Genomic DNA, 18,276 nt, shown 5'->3' on the forward strand with positions numbered 1-18,276 from the left:
CATAATCCGTATCACTAGCTCCCCCTCAAGCCTAGTCGAAGGAGATATAGCCGACTGATTGGACTCAAGTTCTAGTCTCGTTTACTCCTCATTTGTGATTTAACTTTTTACAAGAGTTAACTTTCCTATTCTCCCTTTAAAAGAGGGTGACCCAACTTTGAGATTGATGAGCTACAACAACCTCATCAATAGTTGGATCATATGGCTCAACTGCTTTCTTAAAAGGACATAACCTTTGTAGAGGCACAACAGGAAAATGACTTTCAATGTTCTCTTCGAAGGAAAATTGAAGAACATTAGTTGGCTGCTGAGTTTCGGATCTGTACTAAGACATCGTTGAGAATAAAAACATATTTGTATCTAGAGAGTCAAACCCAAGCCATGATCTTTTTAAAAGGAAAATATGAATCTTCCCTGTCCCTCGCAATTGAAGAAGCTAAAGTTAAGGATCAGTTGATCCTACAACAATAACAAAACCTGAAGTTAACCCAAGATGAATTGGTGCAAGCTCGGATCACGATTACGACAGAAAAGGAGAAAATGAAGCATGCAAAGCATCTTTGTCCTAGGTACCAAGATTATGGTGGGAATTAGGAAAGAAGCTTACTCATCCCTTAAACTTTTATATTTCTACTAATCATAGATGAGGAAAAATTTTGAGGGATGATCAACTATATTTCAGTGAGCTAATCAATGAATTTCAAATATAACCACTTTCTTGTTTTATTCTAGTTTACTTATTTTTCTTTGATCTTAGGGATCTTTTATGATTCATGTTCTCGATCGTACCTTAGGTGCCTAGTAATTTGTGCCTTAAGCACTTAGTGACTTCTTCGCTAAATAGTCCTCATTTCACTAGGTCAAGTACCGAGGATGTGTAAAAAGGTATTTTTGGCTGCTAAAACGTCTCACTTGTCACGTCCTTCATAAATATCTATTCCTGGATTATTAACATGTGCCCCTTCCACTCATTCTTCACGACGCCTGCTGACATCTCCCTCCTCGTAAAGCACAATGGCACGTTCGTTTAATCTTGTAAATCAATGCCCCTCCTTATATGGGCCCTTTCAATCTAACGATGATGCTTAAACTACTCCTTATAAAACCCTAAAAAACACCGACTCTTCACCTATTTCATCTTCTCCCATTTGTTCTTTCTGGCGACCTCTGTTCTTTTGCACTTCCTCTTTCCTGACTTCCAGTGGACCTAGTAAGTTGCTTGACTTTTGGATTGTATCCTATCATGGTCCAAGAATCCTTTACTTTGTTATGCCTCTACTACCTCTAGCTTTGATGCTTTCGACCGAGCTCACCTACATTCCAAATATGACATACCCCATAGCTATCAGATTCGTCTCCCTTCTCTAGATGAACGTCTCCATCTTCCTCCTGATGATCACCTCACATTCTTTTATGACCAAGTGGTAACGGGCTTGCGCTTCCCTATCCATCCATCTTCTTCGAAGCAAGCCAATACTTTCGCATTCCCCTGCAACAATTTGTCCCGAATGCTTTCTGATATATGTGCGGGATGTACATGTTATTCTGCTTGTTTGGCATTCCTCCTACTCCCCACAACCTATATCTGTTCACTATCCTAAAAAATCAGAACCCAGAACCTTCCTTTACTAATCTCAACCAAAGGCAATCTTCTTTGAGGACATGCCCTCTTCTATTAAAAGTTGGTAATCCCATTTTTTTCTTTATGAAAATGCTCGATTCCGCCACTTGGTCCATCGCTTGGCAATCTTCCTTTCCTCCTCTCCCAGATCCTCCCTGACTTAAATAGGATCCCATCTTTATTTCTTATCTCCCTAAATTGGGTGACCAACAATTCAAGATTAATCAATGGCTATAGGATGGGTTTTTGTATCTTTTTGGCTTAAGTCTTTTCCAAAATAAGCTACCTTGTTCTTTTGGTAAGTTTTGATAATTTAATCTTTATGTTATCACTAATTGAAATGTTTTCTATTTTGTATAGTGGACTCTGTTTTAAGAGCTCTGGTTACTAAAAAGATTGCCCTTTCTAAGGAGGAGCTTCGTGCTAAGGAACAAGAACTATTGGCCAAGCAAGGCTTACCCCCGACCACTAGTTCTAATCAAGCGGCCGAAACTAGTGCTGCTACTACCTCAAGAGAGCTTGCTCCTGCTGCATCACCTCCATCAGAGGATGCTCCCCTGGAACTAGAGGTGCCCCTGAAGGGAAAATGAAAGGGGCAAAAACTCACTCTTGCTCCTTCTCCTAAAAGACAAGTAACAACTATCCAAGAGGATGATGCTCCTGAAGAAGGGTGAGAGTAGTCTCTAGAACCCACCTTGTCTACTCTTTATCCGACCCTCACATTGCCTAGTGCCATGCAAACTAGGGAAGGCCCCTCCTTGCCGAGGGATCTTCTAGCCTCCAGCCTTTTACCTTCTCCTCAAGGAAATCTAGTGACACCGTGACATAAGAGTTCAGCCCATCCCTTACGTTCTTCTGTTTACCCTCTGCTCGAAGTTTAATTTCCCCCGACTATTTTCGTCTTGTTACCTTTCCCCTTTCGTTATGAGAACATTTGGTAAATGCTTGGGCAGAGGCCCAAAAAATGTTGGGTGAACTTCCTCCCAAAGAGCTATCAGATGAATTCATGTTTGAGCAAACTAAGGTACCATAACCTTAATTGATCAATATTCATCTCTCTTTTTTGCTCTTATTTTCTTATATTTATACTTGTCATCTAGCACTGGGCAGTTAGCATGAATATTGCTCAACATTTCCATGATCTGGCCTAAGAAAATAAGCTATTAAAGCAACAAAGTTCTGTAGAGATGGGTGCAAGCTCTTCTAGCCGAATAAAATAATTATTAGCACAACTCCAAGAAGCTCAAGAGCTAGCAAAAAATGAGCTCGAACGAGAAACTCAACTGAAGACTACCTTAAACTCTATGGAGACTCAACTTCAAACAGAGGTAATTCTTCGAGCAAAAACACAGTCAAAGTTAGCCGAGTAGATTGAAAAGAATGCACAATTGTCTAGTCAATTACGAACACAAGAAGTTGCTCACACTACAAAGCTAGTCACCAAAACATCAAAACTGGCAACCCAAAAGGCTGAATGAGAGTTTTTGGCATCAGAGCTGGCAACCACCCAGCTTAATCTAGTGTGAACCTAAGTGGAACTGGCAACCATCCAAGCAACATTAGAGACTTACCGGGTAGGAGAAAAAGAGTGGTTTAATATAAAGACAAATGTGCTCTTCAAAACACTAGAGTTTAATACGCCTATTGCTCACTCCATTGTCCAGGCGCTTATACTAGGGGCGCAAGGCATGATGGAGCAAATAAAGGAGGGTGGCTATTTAACCTCTGACCCTCCTGCCAACTCTTTTGATTATGAGAGGATAACTAATAATGCTCCACCTGATCTATTCCCTAAATTTTCATGATTTGTTATGTGTTGGATTATCTATTAATTTAGGGATGTTTTAAGACAAGCATTGCTACTTGATATGCGTTAAACATTTATTAATTGTAACAAGTATTTTCATTTTACTAAAGTTTCCTTTCCCCCCTTTGATTGAGGCTAGAAAAATTACTTGGGCATTAAATTGACCGAGCAAAATAAAGCGCCCGAAGTCTTCAATTCGATTGGAACTCATTCAACCCTAAGCTGGTCGAGTGAATTGTGACACGCAAAATGTACAAACTCAATAGAAACTTGTTCAGTATTAATCTGACCAAGCTTGCTATGTCACCCAAAATTTTATCTGGCCGACTAAAATTTGCTTGGCTTTATACCAAATGAAACTATTTGAGACTAGTCCACTAAATCTGTTCGAGATGTAAAACTACTCTTGCTCAAGTATGGCCATTTTATATCTAAACTACAAAGTTTGTTCGAACTTATAACTGAAAAATTGCATAGAAAACCAAGCCTACCTTGGTAAAAATAGAACACCTTGAGATGACTACCTGGCAAATCGATTACCAATGTAGGCTTTTTATTGATGACACGTGTGTATACCTCATTAAAGGTATATAACTTTTTCTTTCTCTACCATCTTACCTTGTCCATCCTACGGCTCACACTTGATCCCTTTATTTTTGACTATTATGATCGGACGATTCTCATTTAGGAACCCTTTTTCATGGAGTCCTTATAAACACTCTATGGATAAACCCTAAGTCTTTCTTTTTGTCATCTTCCTTGTCATTTCCTTATTGACTTTCTACTACTCTTTTTCAATTCGAGTAATCTTTTCTTCCTAGAATGGCAGAGAATGACAAGTGGTACACACAATGTTCCTCCCACAACACTCTCGACGATACTTATCATTTTCATGTCAACTACGATCTTCCTCTTGATGTGGTAATCCCTACCCTTGCGGACTGTCCTCACCGCCCTCCTTCGGGTAGTGTCACCATTTTTGCAGAACAAGTCGAGTGGGAGCTTCTCTTCCCTTTGCCTCCTTTCTTCATCACTGTCAGTCGCTATTTCAATATTCCCCTGAAACAACTTATCCCCCAATCTTTTAAGATCTTAAATGGCTTTGTCATCATTTGCCATTTGCTTAATATTCCATTATCTCCCCTTTTGTTTCACTATTACTTTCTTCTCCGTCTAGTAACAAAAGGCTTATTTAAATTTCAATCTCACCGTAACATAATTTTATGCAACCATGTGTCAACTCAGGAGGAATGGAGAGATAAGTATTTCTTCTTCCATCTCTCATTTCCTTCTTCTTACTCCACCACTTGGCAACAAGACCTTACTCATGTCCTTCCTTTAAGAAACCTTCATATAGACCCGAATTTGGGTCCAACAATAGAATATATGAGGAGCCTAAAATTTAGCCTATCCGAGTTAACTATAGAGGGCCTATTGTATATTTTGGACTTATTCTAGTAGACCTTGTGCTAAGCGCCTCGTTCGATAAGCAGAAATCTTCCTCTTTCTCTTAACTTGCCTGCTATAAAAATCTTTGGTGTTTTTATAGCTAAGGCTATTAACGTGGCCTTCCTATTCAAAAAATCCAAGATAACAAGAGAAGCTCTAAATCAAATAGACGAGAACTTACTAAGGAGCCGTCAACATGAACAAACTTCCTCCTTTGGCGGGTTACTTCCCCATGCTCCAAAGCTCGCCTCTAGCTCTTCTGAGTCAGATGCTCCTCTCATCACCAAATGTTGAAGGCCTCAATCTTCTACTTTGGCATTATTAGAATGCCCTTCAATCGGGCAATTTTCCCTGGTACATGGAGGATATTTTTGCCAAGCGAAAAGAACCCGTACCTTTGGTAGGTCGTCGATACAATCTCAAGGTTACTGTGATGCAACCAGCTAGAATGATCTCTGCCTCTTGCAAGATAATACATGCTTTCAAACTGACTAAGCCGGGCATAAAGATATCCAAGGCCTCTTAACAACCAATTACGGGGATTCTTGGACCTTCGACTCCAAAAACTTCAGTTACGGATTTACCTGTGCTCCCCCCATCTGCATTAGCTTCCTTTGGTGCACTCACAACACCTTTGGCCTCCAAAATTCAACTTTGACCTACCAAGCATCCATCCTCTCATGCCCCACCCACTGAGAAGGAACTAGTTATTACTATCCTAGCTTCCATTGATTTTGTACGAGTCCCTGATCCATCCCAAGTAATTCCTGAATGCCCTAGAACTCAGAGGCCAGAGCTTGCTTTTCCTCCTGGTACCCACTGACGCTTCAAGAAAGCATATACAATACCATCTAAATAAGGATAGGAGGCTTTGCCTACATATAGGATATTACGAATAAAAGGCTCCTTAACAGAGTCTTGGATGCAATCCTATAGGTAGATAAAAGGGGCTACAACATTAGAGTATGCAGATGAACATGCTCAGAAAGCCCTTGAGGTAAACTTCCCGATCCATTTTTCTTGTAAATTATCTGACTAAACCATAACTCCCTTTGGTGTCCTCTAAGCATGACTTAAGTCAATTGGTTATAGATTTGGCGCACTCCAACAAGATTTTGAAGGATCGTGTAAGGAATTGGAGTCCACCTCTACCACTACAAATGATTTGAGAAGAAAAATGGAGGAACAAGCCCTACTTCTCTCAAGTACAGAAAGTGCATTGCAAGAATGTTGACAATTAGTAAAGTCTCAATGCTCCAAGTGTCAGAAACTAGAGCTGATGTTGCAAGGCAGTGAATCCATTCTTCATATGGAAAGAGCCTTGAAAGACAAAGTCCTTGTCGATTTAGCTCTTAAAACTTCTTTGTTGGAAAGGGTTGAGCTTTTCCATTCATCTGAGTCTCCTAGATTGACTTAAGAGTTAACCAGTAAGGATTTCTTATTGTTGCAGAGACAAGAGTAGTTAAAGGTCAAAGAGACCCAAATAGAGTCTTTGCAAGTGGAATTAGATATTGCTAAGGATGAAACCAAGACTGCCCGAGCCAAACTATTGACCTACCAAGCAGGGGAAGATGAACGAGTTGAGATCAGGCCACGAGGTTTGTAAAAACACTTAATTACTAGGCTAAAGGGGTGGTTCAGCAATTGTGCAGGGGGGATATCTATCAAAGGAGTCTCCTTTATCATTTATAGATCAAGACCAACTTCTTGAGGAGCTCCTAGAGGATATTTTAAATAGGTTTGACTAGTGTATCTATGTTTCTTACGGTGTAACTATAGGTTTCTGAAAAAGGAAATTCAAAAATAACTATTGAGCTACACCTTAAATAATATTAGCTAGCACCTATTTCTTGTGTATGCCCTTGAGATCTTCAGAACCACCAATGTACACCAATTTGTCTCACATACCCAATAAAGGAATAACATCGAGAAAAATAACCCAAATCTTTATGCCCAGTCATATATTTGAGTCAAACAAGGGTATCTCCTTCATATTGAATCCTTTGATAGAATATTGTGCTGAGCGAACATAATAAGTTTTTGGCTTGAATGAGAAACTAGTTGGTTGCATAATACCAGACGAAATCAATAAACCAGACCCTTTGAAAATAGCTTATAATGAGTTTCTGACTGGAATAATAAACTAACTATACAAATAACATTGAGCGAGATAACTAGGTCAGATAGATATATAAGTATCTCATAATAGTATAGGTATATAAGTATCTCATAATGGGATAGGTATATAAGTATCTCATAATGAATTTTTGGACTGCATAATGTATCATGCAGACACATAATGCTAGGTAAATTAAGTAAGCTAGATATATATATAGTGTTGATGCAGGAAGCATCCGATGATCGAACTCGTGTTTCGATAATGACAATGGATTCAAAGTTAAGATGTTTTGTGATCTAACAAGTCTGATTGAGTGTTTCAGGAAAGTCCTAGCTGCGGTTAGGCAAAAGGAAAACCCTAGGGGGTGGTAACCCTAGGTCATAGGGGGTGGCAACCCTATGCGGAAAGTCTTGACAGGTCGATGGCTTCAGGCAAAAGTCCTAGGCGGTGGAACCCTAGATGGAAAGTCCTGGTGTCGCGAACCAGGTGAAAGACTGGACTAGCCGGGAAGAGGATGTCCAGCAGAAAGTCCGGAAGCGTCGAGTGCTGAGAAAAAGTCCTGTCGATCTGGAGGATCACATTAGCAACAGGTAAATCTCTTGAGAGGAGTAGGTGAGGACGCGTTCCCCGTAGAGGGAACAGTAGGCGTCGGGTCGACCTAGGGTTTTCGGTCGGAAATCCGAAGTCAGACTCTGACAGTCCGGAGACTGTCATAATATTCATTATCACATCTATTATGTTTTATGTGCTAACTTTGTGTTGCAGGGTATATTTGGGACTAATGTATCTTGCAGAGACCAAAGTGCAAAGATTAACCTCGGATGAACAGTGTCCGAGGTGCCTCCATGGAGCCTGGAGGCGCCTCGGGTGTAAAACCTGAGGTGGCTGCGAAGCAAGCTTGGAGGCGCCTTGAAGGAAGCCAAGGCGCCTTGGACAGCTTGATGAAGGCGCCTTGGATAGGTTGGAGGCGCTTTGTGTAAGATACCATAAAATTAAATAATAAATATTATTGGACGAAAAATCTTATTGGATTTTTCTGAAATTTTTAGAAATTTTTCGGGATTTAAACGGAGTTCGTATGACCCGTTTTGAGGGGATGAATTTGGGGTACCGAGGAAGCCTGTTTTGGGTACCCAATAAAGTAGGGAGTTGATTGAGAAACTAATTTAGGGCTTAATTAGATCTAACCTAAGTATTTAATTAAAAACCTAACCCCTAAACTCCCGATTTCCTCTCCCCTATTCCCGATTCTTCTCCCTTCTCGATTCTTTGCATCTCCTCCTCTCACACCAGCGATCGGCGATATTACTCTTCCCCTCTCGACGTCGCCGGCACAGACAACCACCGGAGCTTTGAGGGGAAAATAAGTGGTCAATTCTTCTTCCTCACCTCTCGATTTCCTCTCTCCCATTGCTCTCTCTCGCGGAGGACTCGACGTCGACGGAGGACAACTCTTTCTGATGGTCTCGGCCTCCTCATGCTGCTTGAGGATCGTCGCCAGAATCTTGAAGGGCTGACGCTGACCAAGTTTTCTCCGGTGGAGCGATCTCTTGATCTGTCGTTTCTTGCTCCCGATCGACGGGGGATCGGCTTTAGGGTACGGTGAGGGATTTGGGATCGCGTCACCTCCCTAGCCGGTTGATCTGCTTGTTCCTCCTCTACGATCTGGTCACTGGAGAGTGACCCGTATCTCCACACCAGCTGGATTGGATCGGGCAATACCACCTGGAGGTGAGCAATTGAGGTATGTTTCATCTAGATTCATACAACTTCAAGAATCTTGTCTATTGGATCTCCGTTGTGACATTTTATTTTGTTTGGATTAATGGGTGGCATCAGATATGCTAGTTGGTGGATTTCTCCTCTGCCGAGCTTTGCTTCTCCACTTCTTGTAGCTATTGAAGTCTCGGTGAAGAGATGTTAGAAGGATTGATGTATGGATGCTTCTTTGGTAGCTGTCAGCAGGGGTTCTTGTTGGCTGTGAGCTCTTGATTGTAGTCATACCTCAAGGTAAGTGTTTACCACTAGTTTTCTTATTAGGGGTGCTACTCTATTAGGTTCTCTAATGGATTGTAGAATTTATTCTTGATGTTAGTAGATGACATGTAGATTAAATGATGGTTATTTGGTGAATGATTTATGTAAATGGATACATAATCATTATTGGTATGTGTTGGATGGATTGAGGTTTGTATTGGGTTGGAATTTGTGGATATGGTGATTGGTTAATATAGATTGTTATGTGATCATTCTTTGGTTTATTGGATTGATTGTTGGTTGGGTTATTAGATGTGGTGGTTAGGTTATTTGTAGATGATGATGTTAGGTTGTTGTGGATTTATGATGAGTTTGGATTAGTGAGTTTTGGATTGATTAATAGATTGTGGATTATGTTTGGATCTAGAAGGAGTTGAATTAAGGAATTAGGTAAGTTACTTCGATTAGGGTTTTCCCTAATTAGTTTGGGGAGTTTATTTAGCTAATTGCTACCTATGTAATTAGCTAAATATATATTATGTGATCGCAGGACTTGGATTCGGGACGAGCATCTCGACACGGGATTTCTTGGCACGATCTACACTTTAGGGTGGGTATTTCTTCCTTGGCTCTATGTATATTTTTATTGAGCTTAGTGCATGGTTATTATGTGATGGTTTAGGCTGCTTTACCTTATATCGTGTTCGTTGGTTATTTTCCTGCTTGATACTTATGCTTGACCCTTGTGATGATCTATTTAATTCTTATACAGTCTACACTTTGGATTATCTATACTCTGTGGTATTTGTGCACATGTAGAGTGTGTATGGTAGTGTATGGATCGTTGGCAGTGTTCATATGATGATTGTCCATTTGTATGTCGTGTACACATTTGTCCGGTGTGATGATTAGAGGAGTTGTGTTGATTGTATGTTTGTGGTTTATACACGTGTCTGATGTATTTATTATTGGAGGATACATGTTGATTGTACTTGTGTTCTGTGCATTTGTGTTCTGTGCATTTGTGTCCAGTGGGATTAATGGAGATTTTTGGTTGATTATACGTGTGTAGTTGTGTACATGTGTTTGGTGGGATGTGTGGATTTACCATGACTATTATATTCATGTTGTGGAGTGCTTATGTGGAGTTAGAGTTTGCATGGATGATGACGGTGTCTGTATCATGATTATATATATATCATGTTCATCATTCATTGCATACTGACGACTATCGTCTCCTTTGTAGTTGAGAGGGTTGTAAGTTTTTATAGCTGTCCACTCTACCACTAATGGAGAGTGGTAGCTGGGAGTGGAGCTATGTCCTGCGCACTTACTCAGCTACTCAGTATTTTTACTCTGTCAGCCTCGATCACTCTGGTGTAGTGAGTCTTGAGGGTACAGTAGTCAGAGGGCTTGAGTTGTGAGTGGTCAGGGACCCTTAGCTATGTAGTTAGATAACTACATAGTATACTATCGCCTCAGTCGCTTTATAGCGGTTACGTGCGTGAGGTTTGTACAGTTTGTCACGGACCCAAGCCTCTCGGCCATACAGGGGTCGTGGTGTCTGGAGAGATGGCGGGGGTGACCATGGAGCATGCATACACTTTTGTATTTGATGCGCGGTGCATCGTTGGAGATATATTTGCATACATGCCTAGTAGATACTAGTTGCATATGTTTGTGGTATGTTGCATTTGTTTCCGATATGATTGTTGCATATGGTTGTCATGCTGCATACATGTCATTTATTTTACATGTATTTGCAGTCATATTTATATTGCACAAGTGTCACGAGTAGGTCTGTTGCAGATCTGGTGAGTTTACTAACCATTGTACCAGGTGTTGATTCCAGATTTGGGTATGTATCTATCATTATGATAGTTGTGGTTTGTACAGTTGGTATGTCAGGTTATTATGTCAGATATGTTTAGGTACATTGATTCTGATAGTATGATCATGTGCTTTATTCTTTATTGAGACTGTATACTTTTGATCTCCATGTTTATTTATAATCCATGCACTATCTTGTCTATTACCCGCTGAGTTACCTATACTCACCACCGCATGTATATATTTATGTTTTCAGGTAGCTTGTAGATGGTTGGTGTCGCTTGGAGTATCCTGTCTGCCGGGTCCTACGTCACATCCGAAGATCGTGCTTGTTTCTTTTGTATATTCTTTTCTTATTTTTGGCATTGTATTTGTGTATAGCCATGTGGCTATCTTATGGTTTTGGTGTTGTATTTGTGTTTAAGTCGTGCCGGCATGCATTGTATTTATTTGTGTTGTGTGGGTTTTCCTTCGTTTTTCCGCTGTGTTTTAGTACAGCCGTGTGGGCTGTTTTATATATAACTGTGTGGTTGTGATTGTTTCATTCCAGCCGAGTGGGCTGTTATTATAACTGCGTGGTTGTGTATATAAATATTCCAGCCGCATGTGGCTGATGTATTTTGCTTGTATTGATGCTTCAGATTGTCACCGGTACAGGGGAGATGCTGACGGATTTTTGTCTGGCAGAGACTCCTTTGGGGGCGTGACACCTTGAACTTGATAAGGTTCAACCAGTTCAGCATTTATCTCTGCAGCTGACTCGGCTCATTCAAGGCGCCTTGGTGAACAGTAGAAGGCGCCTTGAACACCCTTTATAAGGGGTTTCGACCAACAGCTCAAAACAACAATTCCCAAGTCTTCTGTCTCCAACGTGCTGCTCTGAAAGACGCCCGAAAGTTCTGCTACAAGTGTACGATGACCCGAAGCTCCGATATTCTATTCTTGTCATCAGTATAATTAGTTTTTGCATTCACTTGTACTTCATCTTGTAATCCTTTTATCGAGCTTATAGTTGTTGCCCACGCAAAGTGATCAAGGATCGCGGGCCTTCGAGTAGGACTCGATCAAGGCTCCGAACGAAGTAAAAATCTCTTGCGTTTGTGTATGTTTGTTTTTATTCCGCTGCATTAACTCTTACGCTTTTTACGATTCCGATAATCGAACGAAATAGCCGCGAGCGCTATTCACCCCCCCTCTAGCGCGTCTCGATCCAACAATTGGTATCAGAGCGGGGTTGTTTTGAATTGGTGCAACCACCATTCAAAACATCTTTTTCGTGGTATTTTTTTTGGGTTTTCGGAATCAATTAGAAATTAGCTTAGTAGCTAAAATTCTAATTCTTTTCAAATCGGTGTTGCTCAAAGTTGGTCAATACCACTTGAGCTCGTTGTTTTTTTTCTATTCTTCACGCACTACTAATCCAAGACTCAGTCTTGGAACAGATCTTCCTGTTTTTGTTTTTGTAAGATTTAAATGGCCCAACAAGAAGGATATAACACTCTTCGTCCCCCACTATTTTTCGGGGAAGACTTCGGATATTGGAAGGGGCGAATGGAGATATATCTGAAGATCCAGTTCGACACCTGGATGATAGTCAAGACAGGACTGCAACTACCAACTGATGCAGACGGCAAGCCTACATCCTGCGAGAACTGGGAACCAAAAGGAAGCCAAAAAGCAAAGAAGAAAGAAGGCCCTAAAGGCAACTTGGGACGAATCTTCTTCGGAAGACGACGACGACGAACTCGATCAGACGAGTTTACTCGCATTGATGGCCCGGGACGAGATCGTTGAATCCGAGAGCGAGAGCGAGTCAGAGGTCGAGTCCGAGCGAAGCCACGGATCCGCATCCGTTTCCGAAGGGCCATACTCCACTGTAAGTATTCCGAGGCTTAATAATTTAGTCAATTATTTATTACGTAAGTTAGCTAAGTCAAACCTTAGGATTAAATCACTTCTAAAGGAAGTAGCTGGTCCTTAAAGAAGTGACTAACATTAAATCCTTACCTGATCAAGTTCAGACTGGAAATTCAACTCAAGTTCAAAAACTTGAGTAAGAAAATTCTAGTTTAAAAAATCAGGTCAAAGATTTAAAAAATACCTTAGAACGGTTTTCTTTGGGCTCCAAGAATCTTGACCTAATCCTTGGGACACAAAGAGCCGTTTACAATAGAACTGGGATAGGATATAAAAGTAAAAAGAAATATAAATCTTATTTATCCTTAATAAACAAACAAAGTAGTAAATCAGTCCAAGCATGGGTCCCCAAGTCCAAATAGATTAATCAAGTTGGACTTGGTCAATACTGGGTCTCGAAAGATCAAATACACTACCTCGATAAACCATATCGAGGCCATGATCCAGGGGGAGCAAAATGAAAAACGATCTTAAAAATTTGAAATTTAAATATCTAAAATCAAATTAAAAATTCAAAATTTTAATTCAAAAATCTAAAATCAAATTCAAAATTCAAAATTTTAATTCAAAAATCTAAAATCAAATTAAAAATTAGAAATTCAAATATTAATTCAAAATTCAAAAATCAAATTTAAAACTCGAAATTCAAATATGAATTCAAAATTTAAAAATCAAATTAAAAACTCAAAATTCAAATATTAATTCAAAATTAAAAAATCAAATTAAAAACTCGAAATTCAAATATGAATTCAAAATTCAAAATTCAAATATTAATTCAAAATTCAAAAATCAAATTAAAAATAAAAAATTCAAATATTATTTCAAAATTCAAAAATCATATTAAAAATTAAAAATTCAAATATTATTTCAAAATTCAAAAATCAAATTAAAAATTAAAAATTCAAATATTATTTCAAAATTCAAAAATCAAATTAAAAACTCGAAATTCAAATATTAATTCAAAATTCAAAAATCAAATTAAAAACTCGAAATTCAAATATTAATTCAAAATTCAAAATTCAAATTAAAAAAATTAGAAATTCAAATATTAATTCAAAATCAAAAATTGAAAATTCAAAGTTAAAAATAGATGGAGGATCCAGACTAGCTGGCACTTCCAACTGAATTACCTGACAGGGTAACTGAACCTAATCTACCAGAAATGGGTAAAACAAGAGTAGACTACCTAGCAGGGTAATTAAGGTTAGATTAAAACGGACTAGGTTTAACTTGACCCACAGTACTGGTGAAATTTTTGGATGATAGTACGTTAGGGAAGCTTGGGCATTGCATGTCTAGGAAGATATGGCTTCGACCTGGTGCTTTTGGCCGGCCAAGTGGAACTGACCGAAGCTACCCTTAAATGGATCCTAACTAGTTAGACCAAGGCTTAGTATTAAGTTCAATGGATAGGACTATTTGGAAAACCTCGAAGGCATGGTTACTTTAATGAGTTCCTTGTGACTCACCATAGCCAAGAAGTTTATCCAAATAATGCTTACTTGTTAAACCCAAAGCTAAACCTGAATCTAACACAAAGTTAAACCAGACCCTTAAATTCAACCATAATTCATCTCACAACAATTATAGGGTTCTCTGATTGACAATTTAGATTGGGTGAGATGACTAAGAAATAAAATTATTTTTAAAACTCAAATTTCAAAATTATTTTTAAAACTCAAATTTCAAAATTATTTTAAACGAAAATTTCAAAATTATTTTTAAAACTCAAATTTCAAAATTATTTCTAAAACTCAAATTTCAAAATTATTTTTAAAACTCAAATTACAAAATTATTTTAAAACTCAATTTCAAAATTATTTTAAACTCAAATTTCAAAATTATTTTAAACTCAAATTTTAAAATTATTTTTAAAACTCAAATTTCAAAATTATTTCTAAAACTTAAATTTCAAAATTATTTCTAATACTCAAATTTGAAAATTATTTTTAAAACTCAAATTTCAAAATTATTTTTAAAACTCAATTAAAATTTGTTAGCTAGAGCCCTAGAGCCAATCATTTGATGATTGTATTTTGGACTTGTTGTATCATATTCTATATAAATAAAGGCATTTGGTTTTTGGTTATTATACTTACTTGTATTGGTGCCAAATAAACTAAGTATAATAATGTCCTTGAGTAGAAGGTTTCTTACCTATATCAATCCATTGGTTGAATCGATAGTGAGATGATATAGGGAACACTACTCTTAATCATTCCTAGTCGAGTATTAACATTCAGGGACAATGTTAATGTAATAAGACTAGCATGTAGGTCAACTCGATGACTTGATCTCACAAGTCATGGATATAGAGATATCAAGTTGACACATGGGTATACATTAAACAATGTATACTGAATGACTCGCCATGAGAAAATATCATGGATCGTTATATGAGTGTCATATACTTTCTCATGTGGCTATTAGTATGACTACTAGTCCTTAGACCTGAAGTCACCATGGATCCCTACATAAGGAGTTATGTACTTTGGTTTCGTCAAACGTCACCCGTAACTGGGTGGACTATAAAGGCGATTACTGGGTATGTAATGAATTATGCAGAGGGATGTGAGTGATGTAGATGGGATCTATCCCTCCTATATGATGGGAGTGACATCGATATTCTTGATAGAGTGAGACCACGAAGTGCATGGCCATGCCCAAATGAGTCAATATAAGATATTGAGCTCATTTGATTTAGTGAGTCTACTTGGAGTTCAAGATTTAGATTGATCAGAGGATGACACGGTCTATGCCTCACATTGATCAATCTAGATGTTTAGGATAGAAGGACACTTGTCATATATTGTGAGGAGTCACAATTAGTAGTCACAAGGTGATGTTGGATCTCAACATTTCTTGTAACTTGGGTTGCAATGATGTATTGCTAGATGCCGCTCATTGCTTATATTTCTAAAGGAGTTTAGAAACATTGCCAACGTTACAAGAACCTATTGGGTCACACACAAAGAACAAGTGGATGGAGATTAGGTTCATATGATGAACCAAGAGGATTAGATTCATTTGATGAATCAAATTGGATTAAGAGTAATCCTAATTGGGCTAATTGAGTTGGACTCAAGTTGATTCATGTGTTCAATGAGTCTAATTTAGATTATGACTCATTGAATCAATTTAATTAAATGAATTAGATTCATTATATTAAATTGGCTTGAATTAAATGGTTGGATTAGATCAACCATGAGAGAGATTAAGTCAAGTTTGACTTGACTTTATGTCACCTCATTGGTGAGTTGACATTAAGTAGACCAATGATGATGCTCCACATCATCATGGTTACTTAAGTGAAGTGCCACCTCATGGGAGTTACCAAGAGTTGTGACTCTTGGTATCCCATGGAGGTTACAAACCACTTAATTAGATGAAAAGAGTTTTATTTTGCAAGTGTAACTCTCATTCAAGTGATCTTCCTCCTCCTAAGCTCTCTTCTTGCTCCTTCTCTTCTCTTGGTCGTGGGTTTCAAGCAAGGAAGAAGAAAGGAGAGTGAATCTAATCCAAGAAGAAAGGTTAGTCAAAGCCACATAGAGATTTTAGAGGAGTGTGTTCTCTTCTTTTCTTTTCTTCTTCTTCCAATCCTACCCGAGAGCCCTAGAGAGTGCTAGCACACTTGTGGTGCTCTTCTTCTCCATCTTTGAGTGTTAGAGAACACTTCTTGTTCGTGTGGATATCACTAGAGAGTTGTCTACGTTGACAACTTCGAGATCCGACGTACCGTTGGACGAGCGGGATTTGCGAGGGCACGCTTCAAAGGTATAAAATGTTTTTCCTTTGTAGATCTACTGTAGATCATAGTTTGAAACTCGTACTCATATTTTCGAAAGTTTTCTTCGCACGGATCCGTTGGCTTTGGGGCTTTCGGGGTTTTCGCGACCCAAAAAACCCAACAGTGGTATCAGAGCCACGTGCGAAGATGATTATGAGTTTATTTTGTGTTTTATGAAAACTTTTTAGTTATGTAATATTCTGTAAATTTATAATTTTTATAGTTTTTATGGGTATTTTTCTCGTAGAAGCGACGCACAAGTGTTTTGACACTTGTAGGCTTCGACTACCGAGAAGAATTTTCCAAAACGGCCAAGTTTCGCCCCAAAACTTTTTGGGACAGCGGGCTAAGGTGCTGTTAGATCGCAATGGAACCCTCACGATGGTTAGATCGCGGGTAGGGGTGCTTCCCCTGACCCTGCAAGGGGATTCGTTCCGCGATTGCGCCGGAAAACCGCTAAACGGAACCGCCGGGAGATTGTACTCGTAAAAATTATAAAAAATTATAGAAAAATTACATAAAATTATAGAAATATATAATTTTGAATTATATATTATTTTTGTGATAGTCATGGCCTAAAAACCCAATTTGATTGGACAATTTGTGTTGTAATTCATAATACGGCCTACGCGCCGTGATGTGATGTGCGTGTTGTACTTTTATTTTTTTTCGTGACCTGCGCGTCATGCCTTTCTTTTATTCTTGTTGTAAATTAGATTTAGACTCGAATGTAACTCGAGTTTCAAAATGTAATGTAAATTTTGAAGCGGTGGAAGGTCCACTCAAGACGGAGTTACGAGGAGGGCGCGAGCAACACGAGGTGGTCAACGGAAGGAGCTTGAGAAGATGTTGACCTTAGGTTGACCATTCGATCTTCTCATTGGCTTGAGAAGATCGTAGTAGGGCCATGACATAATCACAAAATTATTTAGTTAATTGCTTTTGTGTGTATGTGATGCATGCTAGTTAATTAAGTAATTAATTAGTGCCTAACGATTAGATTAGATCTAACTCGTGCACATGATGCACCCTTCGATTAGATTAGATCTATCGAGTATATGATACGCATCATCGTTTAGATTAGATCTAAATTACGTCAACTCGTAATGCCTGCCATGCCGTGATACCTACCACTACCTCGATCGCATGTTGTTGTTTAATCTACCAAAGCATAGCAACACATACTATCTTGGTAGGGTATGGAGGGACAATCTTGGTCCCGCCTATCAACGCATGGGTGAGTACAACTCAATTAGATTGAGTAACTAGTTAACTCAATTGGATCGAGTTTAACTATAGACATTATCCAATGGTTGGTAGATGGTCAAAATCACGTTTATATTAGCTCTTGGGCGTATTAGCCAAAGCTAACTCGAGTTTTAATATAAATGCGGATTTTGATCCTATAAACAAGAGTTACATAGAGATGTAATTGGTAATCGTTACCTACCGATCATACTAAATCTTGGGCGTATTAGCCAAAGCTAACTCAAGGGTTAGTATGATGTGGATCTTGTCCCACATGAATTATAGAATTCAGTGGGAGCATCATTTAGTTAAAGGCCTAATTAAATGATTAAGAATATGATACTTATTTCTGCATTTATTTCTGTTGTAGAATTTCCATGACGTCAAACACGAACAACTTCTCTCTGCGTTCTGTCCTTAAGAAGGACAAGCTCAACGGAGCAAATTTCCTGGACTGGTACAGGAACCTGAGAATAGTTCTCACCCAAGAATGTAAACTGTATGTTCTGGAGCAGCCCATT

At 38.7% G+C, this 18,276-nt stretch overlaps 1 long non-coding RNA gene across 1 annotated transcript; it reads left to right on the forward strand.

The window, feature by feature from the left end:
• The first annotated feature begins 8,669 nt into the window (after positions 1-8,669).
• LOC122053864 lies at positions 8,670-9,570 on the forward strand. The gene is made up of 3 exons (XR_006132412.1): positions 8,670-8,740; positions 8,836-9,006; positions 9,524-9,570. It is a non-coding gene; the product is annotated as an uncharacterized LOC122053864 (long non-coding RNA).
• Positions 9,571-18,276: the final 8,706 nt, after the last annotated feature.

Source organism: Zingiber officinale, chromosome 3A (genome assembly GCF_018446385.1).
Source record: "Zingiber officinale cultivar Zhangliang chromosome 3A, Zo_v1.1, whole genome shotgun sequence".
Classification (NCBI taxonomy): Eukaryota; Viridiplantae; Streptophyta; class Magnoliopsida; order Zingiberales; family Zingiberaceae; genus Zingiber; species Zingiber officinale.